The sequence below is a fragment of the Hevea brasiliensis genome, chromosome 18 (genome assembly GCF_030052815.1).
Source record: "Hevea brasiliensis isolate MT/VB/25A 57/8 chromosome 18, ASM3005281v1, whole genome shotgun sequence".
Lineage (NCBI taxonomy): Eukaryota > Viridiplantae > Streptophyta > Magnoliopsida > Malpighiales > Euphorbiaceae > Hevea > Hevea brasiliensis.
The window spans coordinates 14,956,778-14,967,919 of NC_079510.1; positions in this window are offsets into that span (position 1 = coordinate 14,956,778).

Below are 11,142 nucleotides of genomic sequence, written 5' to 3' on the forward strand. Positions count from 1 at the left end.
CTACGGTAATATCCAGCTGAACCCAAAAAACTGCGAATCTCCGTGATATTTCTGGGTGGCCTCTAATTAAGGACGGCTTCTATCTTACTTCGATCTACCTTGATGCCCTCTACTGATACTATATGCCCCAAGAAAGATATTTCTTTCAGCCAAAATTCACATTTCGTCAATTTGGCATATAGCTGTTTCTCCCTCAAAGTTTGCAGTACAATCCGCAGATGTCTATCATGCTCTTCTGCACTCCTCGAATAGACCAATATATCATCTATGAATACCACAACAAACTGGTCGAGGTATGGTCTGAAGATAGTATTCATCAGATCCACAAAAGCAGTCGAAGCATTAGTTAACCCGAATGGCATAACCAAGAACTCATAATGGCCATAGCGGGTTCTAAAGGCAGTTTTAGCTACTCTGCTCTTGTACTTTCAATTGATAATAACCTGATCTCAGGTCAATTTTGGAGAACACAGCTGCACCCCTCAATTGATCAAACAAGTCATCAATACGGGGCAATGGGTATCTGTTCTTTATTGTCACCTTATTCAACTGCCGATAGTCAATGCATAACCGGAGAGTGCCATCCTTCTTCTTTACAAACAACACTGGCGCTCACTACGATGACACACTAGGGCGGATAAAGCCCTTGTCAAGCAGCTCTTGCAACTATACTTTCAACTCTTTCAATTCTGCAGGTGCCATTCTATATAGCGTTATGGAGATTGGGTCCACACTAGGCATAACATCAATTTCAAACTGCACCTCTTTTTCTGGAGGTAATCCTGGAAACTCATCAGGAAACACATTTAGAAAGTGACATACCATAGGGATGTCCCTGAGTGCTGGGCTCCCCACTTGGGTGTCTATCACATGTGCCAAGTATGCTTCACACCCCTTTCTGATCATCCTTCTAGCTAGTGCAGCTGAAATGATGTTTGATGGCAGTAAATGTCTCTCCCCATGTATTACCACATCACCGTACAAAGGGAGACCAAAAGTGACTGTCTTCAGTCTATAGTCAATCATGGCATGATGCCTGGCTAACCAATCCATGCCCAAGATGATATCATAATCTCTGAAGGGCATTTCAATCAAATCTGACAGAAAAATATGTCCTTGGATCACCAAAGGACAGTCTCTATAGATTCTGTTGACCCGAACCTCTTGTCCTAACGGACTAGTTACTAGCACTTCAAAACCCATTTGGACACATGGAACAGTAAGTGAACTGACTATGCTAGCACTAACATATGAGTGGGTTGAACCCGGATCAAACAACACAAATACTTCTTGATCAGAGATAGAGAATGTACCAGCTACAACATCAGAAGTCTCACCCTCTTCTCGCTGTCTCATTATGTAGACTCTGGCTGAAGCACTTCCTTCTGCTGACTAACCAATAGTGCCCTGACTGCCAGAAGTAGTGCCTCTACCTCTGCCTCTTCCTTTGCCAACTGGTTGTGAACTTCTGGAAGCAGAACTCTGAATAGATCCTTCTGCAGTCGTAGGAGCTGGACCGTATTTGGGAGCACTAGTGCAGTCTTTAGCTAAATGGCCCTTGCCTCCACAGTTAAAGCAAGTTCCCATGGCCTAATAGCATTCTCTCCCATGAATCTTGCCACAAGTCTCACAGGGGTGGGCAGGATATAAACCCCTGCTCGACTGCTGACCAGACCTAGGGGGTCTTTGTTCAGAGAATCTGCCCCTTCCAAATCTTCCACCTCGACCTCTACTAGGTCTACCAAATTTCTTCTTCTTTCCAGAGGTACCACCAGAACTTGGCTCTACTGACTTTCCCCCTTTATCTTTCTCTATTTTCTCAGTCTTTTCTGATTTTTCTTTTGCAGGTGTCACTTCTGATTCAATCCTTTCTAGCTCAAGTGCTTGAGAGATGAGCTTAGAGAAGTTGTTGTGTCTGAATCCCACTACTTGCATCCTCAAACTAGGCTTCAAACCCGTCTCAAATCTCTTGCACCTTTCCTTGCTAGTAGAAAGGAGACTCCCAGCATAGTGGCTTAAGCAGGAGAACTCCCTCTCATATTCTACCACTGTTCTGTTACCTTGCTTCAAACTTAGAAATTCTTATAGTTTCTAATCCACATATGCATCTGGGACGTATTTCTGTCTGAATTCTCTGATGAAGTCATCCCAGGTCAGTACTGGTGGTTCAGCCAAGCTGTGGGGGATGGTCTTCCACCAATCATATGCATCCCCTTGTAGTAGTGACACGGAGTATTCAAATTTCAGTTCATCTTGGCAGTGCAGCTTCTTGAACACTCTGTCTATTCTTTCCAGCCACTGCTCTACCTCTAAAGGGTCAACTGTACCCTTGAATTTCGTAGCCCCATACTTCAACAGCTTGTCATACTATCTGGCTAGAGGCAGTGGTTGTGCCACAGGTGTCTGGGGTGGAGCTTGAGCAGGCATACCCCCAGCCATTTGTTGAAACATTATAGCCATCTGCTGTGCAAACTGTGTAGGAAACTACGGCATTTGTGAGGCTGGTGCTACTGATCCACTGACATTCTGTAAAGCTAGGGCTTCCCTTTGTGCCTCAGCTTCAACAAATTGCTCGACTGAGCGATCCCCTTCTTCCATTTCAGTCTGAAGTTAGGGTATCTCCTGAACAAATAACACAAGGAGATTTCCCTCTGTTAGTTCATATTTATGATGTAATGCACTGTATGTAACAAATATGGACATTGAGCAGTTGTACTTAACAAGGAAAGACACAAATTCACAAGTTAAAACATACTTCAAAAATTTGCTCTGATACCACTAAAATATGTCACACCTTACCCCTCTGTAAGGCATAACATGATCCCGTAGAATACCTAATGAACTATCGAACTTCACCTACCGATAACTCATTAAGTACCCTATAAGGGATTTTACAACAATTTTCTTACTTTTATAAGTGGTAAGCATTTTCTAATAGGTATTAAAATCATTTATTCAAAGTTGAAAACTAGTAAAATTTTTGGCCCATTTTATTTTTCCGTAAATTTTATAAAAATTTCGGCAGAGTGCCGTCTGTATTTTGAGAAAACAGTTCTTTAAATACCTGTAAAAAGCACTTCTAATAATTTATCTCAACAATTCCAACAACTCCACAACAATCCCAACTAATTTCTCAAGTTTCAAAATTCAACAATCATCAAAATACCATTAATCAATTTCATTCAATTTAAAACAAAATACTTCCATTCATATTTCATTAAAGATAAAACAATTTATATACATCATTACAAAAATTTACATTAAGAGAAATTCAAACTAAAATTTATTACAAACTTTATACAAATAGTTTTACATGTCCATACCTTTACATACATTACATACATCAAAATAAATTTTTACAGTCAGAGTATAAAATATACTCGATAGAATTCAGAGTAGGTAGCTCCTCTGTCCTCAGCAGCTCACTCTGCTGCTCTTCTAGTCTCTATATCTCATGATAAAGAATAATACATCATCGAGTACTAGGACTCAGTGGTGCACAACATACTAAAATAATCTTTATGCAGAATTTAAATTATATTTATTCAAAAATTGGACTGAATATGAGAATTAAGTACAAAACATGAATTATGAGATTTTAATTCAAACAATTTCATTTCGAAGTGTCAAAACCAATTTCATAAAACCCACAGTTATATCATGCCATTTGAAACAAATATAATCTCAATAGCCAGAGGCTAAGGAGAAGTCATATCACAAGGCTAGCTAGCTCAAATATATGGGAACCCATTCTTTTTCTTCTTCTACTGGCACACACCTCAACACTTCAGCCAGAGAAGGAATCAAAATTCAAAACTGATTACCCCCACTAGCCATGCTAGTGAGGTGTTCCAATATATGGTCATGACACTGTGGTTTTAAAACTTATCTTAACAATTTACTAAACATTGCTAATTCAAATATACACAAATAAACTTTCAACAATTCAAAACAAAAGTAAAATACACATTTCATGCACTTGTAAATGAATTTTAAAGCATGTTGATGTTGTGCACAAACCTTAAGCGAGTGGCCTCTTGGCCTTGACTCGATTCCTCGGGTTCTTTCCCGGTGTTCTTTTCCACTGAAACACACAGTTTCACAGTGTTTCAGTATCATAACTTAGCATAAATCCAAAAATAAATTTAATTTCACTTTTACCTAACTCTAATGTACTTGACGTTCTTTAAAATTTATGTTTCGGGGTTACTATTCACGATACTATTCAAGTCAATTTGTTAACTTTCTAAGGCTTAATAGGTATGGGAATTCCAACTTCACCCACATACCACATTTTGGTTACTAAATTTGTTGGTTTTGATTGTTTACTCAAAATCTAAGTCTTTTAGGCAAATTTACAAATTTTTAGTTTTGGTGTCTTATGTTGCACTGTTCCATTGGTCATTTTTTTGTTAGAATTTGGCAAAATTTTCTTCATAGAAAATGTTCCCTATTGTCTTAACTTTATTCTCTTTTTTGAATCACTCCAATTGGAGTTTTGTAACTCAAGTTATAGCCATTTGAATCATGGCTGCCGGATTAGACTTAACCCAGATTTCTGGGCACCAAACTGGTTTTGGCAGTTTTAGGTCACCAATTTTGGGTGGCCAAATGACTTGGTTAAGGGCATAATTTGGGTCTGTGTTTTTCATGAAAGTTTTAGGTCTATATCTCAGCTGTCCACTGGTAAAATTTCAGGTCATTTAGACCTGCTTAGACCAAGTTATGGCCAAATGAACAAACATTGTTCATTTGGTCATTTTTGTACAGGTCAGACTGAGAAAATCTGGATTTAGTCAATTTGTTCACTAGGTTTTGGTCACTTTTTGGGCATGATTCCTAAATGAAAATTGTGCCATTTTGTGTATATTTTCATTCCCAATTGGTCTCATACCAATTGGACTTGTAAATTTTCAGTTTTGGTCCCTCAAAGGGACCTTGGTCTTGCTGCCAGCAGCATGACCACATTCAATCTAAATTTAAACTCAATTCCAACACTTCCAACACACTTCATTTGGTCACAAATGACCATTTCTCACCTCAAACTAGGTCAAACACATCATTTCACAATTTCTCACATTTTTTACTCTTAAACCCTAAGTGTCCAAAACCTTAGTTCACCAATTCATTGCATTTAGCTAATTCAAAGTATTTAACCATAATCATTCAACTCCTTGATATTTATATTCCCCTCTAATTCAATCAAACCATGCAAATCATACCCCCCCATATGCTGGCCAAAATTCCCTCTCTTCCTAATCATGCAATTTTTTCTAATTTCTTCATATAATCTCATCCATTTCTACCCTAAATCCATCATGTATACTAAAAAGAAAGGTTGGATTAGCTTACCTTAAGTGAGCAGAATTTATATCTCCAATTCTTCTAACTTTACTTGATTTATTTACTCCCAATCTTCTTATCAAAGCTCAAACACAAGTTTTAGTTAAGGGATGTAGGGATTTCATGGCAAAATTTAGGGTTTAAGAGAGCTTTAGGTGGACTTCAATGGAGGTTTCATGAAGGAAATGAAAGAGATGGGAGAGAGAGAGTGGACGGCTTGAAGATAAAGAAGAAGACCAAATTTTTTTCTTTTCTTAATTTGTCTTTTATTTGTTAGAAATTATCCCAAAATTTCAAATTTTAAAAATAAAAATTTATTGCATCATGCTTATGTCACCACATGATGTCATAACTTTTTCAACTTTTCTTTTTCTTTTTTTTTATTTTTCCATTATTTCTTTAATTTAATTCCCGACTCTGAAATTTTCTTTTCTCCGATTTTATTTGACAGTTAGGTCAGGAGTCAGCTCTCAGGGTCAATTGACCAAATTGCCCCTCGCCGGTTCAACCCGGTTTGCAAATAATTCAATATTTCTTCTGGCTCCCTAACCTAATTATTTGACTGGTTTAACAACCTTTTTCCATGATTTTCTCTTTTCCACTATGTTTTTAATAGTCTTAAGGACCACAGCATCATATTTTACGGTTCGAAATTTGAGTTTAAATTAACTTCACAGTTCTTCCCGAGAAGGTCATCCATCGCTGTGACTCTCGGCTCGTTTAACTTCTTATGTTCTATTTTTCTTATTTATACTTAACTAATTGATAATTACTAATTATTTGTATTTGTGGCTTATCTAGTTGTCTTAAGTGTGGTTCTAATCCCCTTAATTGTCCAGACTGACACCGATCACTGGAATAGTGAAATATACCAGGCTATGCAAATAGGGGTGTTACATCCCAAGCAAAGAATACTCATGCACGCACTCACGTAGCAAATATATATATATATATATTTTTATATTTATATTTATATGTATGTATAATAACAAAAAAACATTTCAAAGTATATAATGATGAGAATAACCGTATATAGGAGTTTTGGAATGTGATGGAAAAGCAAAACATATTTGATGCACATGCCATTCTACATATATGGAATTTTTGGTACCTAACTAATGGAAACTTGCATTCTTTTTGTTGCATATGTACAAACAAACAATAGGCACCAACTTTTTGCTATAGATATTATAAGAAATATACACCATCCAAAAAAGCTATTGATATCTGTTATTTTCAACTAAACAATGACATTATGTTTCTATGAAGAAATAATGCCAACATAAGTAAATCCCAAGTTATTAATAAATTTATTCAAAGGGAGGATGCAATGTTTACCTGAGTGCTATTAACCCACTTAGTATGCAATATTTGTTTGATGGTCTTTCTATTAAGAAACATCTACTCCTTTAATGGAGCCTAATTTGTTTGATTACTTGTAAGAATTTGGATGTGAGATGGAATAGATTCAAACCTAATTCAAAAGATCAAGAGTTAAATAAAATATGTTCTTAAGAGTTAGAATTTTATAGCATAGTAAATATACAGGCTAAACTTTCAATCATTGATTTGACTTCCCCCACTAGTAAATTAATATAAACTTTTGTAGCACTAATTATAGAGAAGGCAATCTCTCCTGTTAAAAATATAAAAATTAAAAATTAGCATCCAAAGTTTTATATATGTAAATAAATAGGAAATAAACTACAATATTGTATATAAAATATTATAGTCAAGACTAGCTAGTATGACCTTGGAATTTTTTAATCATTGTAGAAGTAGCAATGTGGATGAAAGGTCCATGATGATTCTTATAGGAGCTGAAGTCAAAAGTTTCTACTTATCTTCCCCATAGTGTAACTTTCGCAATAGTAATGCTTTTAAGACATAATAAGGAAAAATGCATTCACCACATGAAGCAATTAATAGTGTATAAATGGATATACATAGACATTTTTTGCCCAAAGAAGATCAGTCTAATTTGATAGAATATCTTAATCATTTGTCACAATTTCAATGTCTTTTTTTTTTTTCTTCCAATCCTAACTACTTCAATGTTTCCAACTCCTAACAAATAACCAATTATATCTGTTAATGGATAAAAAGAATGTAGCATTCATATTACCAACTCAACTCAATTTTTTAAATGATTGACAAATGAGATAAAATCCACTAGAAAATTTTGTTACACCTGATAGAACTCCATTGTCATTGATTCGTGAATCTATGATTTATGAAGTAACAAACTGGAATCCATGTCTTGGGATGTTGACCATTCCCTCTTCAAGTCTTCTTACTGAAGTGATTTAAGAGGGAAAAAAATACTACACATATTGAGGAGTGGCTGATATTGCCTTACGCTTCCAACCACTTTGAAGTTCCTTACAACAACTATGCATCCCTCATTTAGCAATGCCTATATTTACTTAATTGATCTTGTGAATTGTAGCAAGCATCATATGCCCCTGCAATTACATATAATGAAGTTAAAATCCTTATACTAAAAGAGGGCCATACCTTCTCATCAATCAAAATCATATCCAAGCTTATTAATTCTTCATTGTTCTTAAAATTCAGAGATTCCCACATCCTGCATATCCTAACTTTATAGTCCAATCACCTTTTATGGTCTTAAACTCATCAAGTAATATGTATTCTACCTCAAAAATTATAGAAGTTATATAAAAGAATAGCGAGAGAGATTAAATATACTTGATTGGATGCACTCCATAAGAAGAAGAAGAAGAAAAAGAAAAGGAAGTTTGTATTTATAGCACTTGCTATAATTAATAGGCAAAAGAAGAAGAAAAAAAAAAAAAGCATATCCATTAACCAACGCAGATGCAATGAATTTAACCTTATTACTTTTGTGCCAAGAATGAATCATAGTTCATTGTAGAAGAAAGGGTGTATTTATATTAATAATAAATTTTTTATTAATTATTAATTGTCATGAAAAATAAGATCATCCAGAAAAAGCTCAAAATTCTCTAAAAAAGAAAACGGTTAAGATGGATTTCTATTCATTTCCCACAATTTCCTAGTAATCAAACAAAACATCAAAACTAAATTTTGCACTTGGAGATTCTCTAAAAAAAAATAAAGGATAAAAGATAAGTACACAGCCTATGAATACCTCGATTCTATTCATTTTCAACAATTACCCAATAATCAAACACAACATGAAGTTAAATTGTGTACCTAGAGATTCTAAAAATAAAAATAAAAAATAAAAAAAGAGATAAGAGCACAACCTATAAATCCCTAGGCCAGTTCCTTGTTGCTGCTTCCTATTTTCTCGTATTCCATTAAACAACTGCATCCCTTTAGTTCAAAATTCACAATAATTATGACTAGAAATCATAGAATTGTGTTGATTTGGTTTTAAGTGGCAGTTTAAAGGGTAAATATTATGGAAAAGTAAGAAAATGGAAGAAAAATGTAAATGAAAGCGATGACTTAAACAATAGCTTATATAACTAAGCCACTAAGCTTAATAATGAGGTTTGTAAAAACACAAAGTGAACTTAAGAAAAGATTTGCAAATTAAGCTACCTAACTTGGTATTAGTGCTTAAAAAATTGCCACTTGACATATAATTTTTTTTAAAGAAATCATTAATCAAATCTTTCTAAAATTGAAAGCAAAATGATATATATATTATCATTATATTTTTAAAAAAAAAAGAGAATACATATCTAATCCTCAAAACAAGGAATGAGCATTTAACTATGTACCACATCAAAATAAGAATATATATCAATATAAAAAAATAATTCAATTTTTAGAAAGTCAATTATATGTATATTTTTAATAAAATATATTTTTATTAGATTGGCGTGTGAAGTGAGATCATTCATACACTTAATTTAAAGGGTAATTTACAACTAAATACCACAAATTAGTCCCCGATTTTTTTTAGTCACAATTTAGTTTTTCAACTTAAATTTCATTAACAAATTAGTCTCTATTGTTAACTTCTTTTTAGTTTGAAATAATTTAATCATTGAAGTTTTGTTTTGTTAGCAAAGTAGTCCTTATTTCTAAATTTTATATTTAAGTAATTATTTATTTTATATTTTATATCTTCTCAAAGGTCCAATAGTCCTAGTGGAAGAGCACTCGAGTTGATGAGCTCTCTTTGATTCATGTGGCCTTCATATTGCCTAGAGATAAACATTCTTAGCATTTGGCACGAACCTAGTGATTGAAAATATGCAACCCTAATGTGTTCATCTTTTGTTAGGTCATCCTATTGACAGAATGTTTGCTCCATTACCTTATTATTATTATTATTGTTGTTGTTGGTGGTGGCGGCGGCGGCGGTGGCGGTTTCCCTAGTTGTAGGAGCTCTTGTATTTTCTACCTAGACTATTTACTTTGCTATAATTTGGAGTTCTATTTTGTCAGTTTCTTAAGCTTATAATTGGATTTTGTCTTTAATGAAGATCTTCTTTCTGTTATCCTTTCCTTTTTGTTGGATACCTGAAATCAAAATGAATAAATTACTTTGACATATGTGTTGTTTTCCGCTTTTTCTTCTTTTTTGTTCCAAGTGCGATTGTTCGCCTTACTTATACAAGTCTAGGCAAATTTCCCTTTCATCTAAAGAGTTTTATTTTCAATCCATTATGGGTTTAACTTTTATTTCAACTGAGTTATCCTTTGTCAATTATGCTACTCGAGCATTAAGCATTTCAAGTTGAGTACTCGAGATATCTTTCTCAGATAGACATCACTTCAAGTTGGTACTCTTATGTTGGAAGATCTCTGTTGATATTTTATTTTGTTAAGGTTCCTATTGCTAAGTATTTTTAGTTAATCATATTTACAACACACATCTATATTAGGAACTTTTGTTAAGTGCTTACACTTTTTAGGGAAACTAGTATTTTTGTAACGTGCGTTTTACATTATTTATATTCGTACGTATTAGCTCTTTAATTTTTTTTTGTCATAATATTATAAATATTAAATTTAATTATTTAAATTAAAATACTAATTTTATTATATTATCATTTTAATTAATTATATGAATAAAAATATTTATTAATATAAAAATTATTATATATTTTTTTATTATATCATACTTTTATGAAAGTTATATATTATATTATTAACATATAATATTAATTTAATTATAATTTATATGTAATATATTAAAAAAATTATATAATAATGAGTTTTAAAAATATAAAAATTATATGTTATATTGATAATATATTTTTAAAGGAGAATATAAAACTCAAGATTTTTAACAAAATAGATTTGCGGGTTTAAAATGATTAAATAATTTATTCAGCATCACTGTTGCACTTTCTCAATTTTCAATCTTGAGACTTCAGTATCAATTTTATCATCATTATCATTGTTGTTGTTGTGATCATCATCATTAGAAAATGAACCAAAACAATGACGTAATAAGTGAATTCCTTCACCTTCAACTTATGCACAGTAATAACAATATTAATACATTGCTGGTGTTGCTTGTTTAGCTGGTCGCATAAAGTTAAGCTACATCTCCAATATGTTTTAACCTAATAATCACTTCTTCGTATTCCAACCAGATTGCTGTTAGCTATTAGGTTAAAATTAAAAGATTATACAATCAAGCATTATATAGACCATCAATTACATTTTCAAATAAGTAAAATCTATTATCAATGCCTAATGTCATTATTCATTGCATGAAAATAAAATCAAGTACCTCAACATGTAGACAATTAATATAAGCACATGATATCCAAGCAGCAACACAGAGATGCACCTTGCCCTTCAACCACATGAATGAAGTTTTTT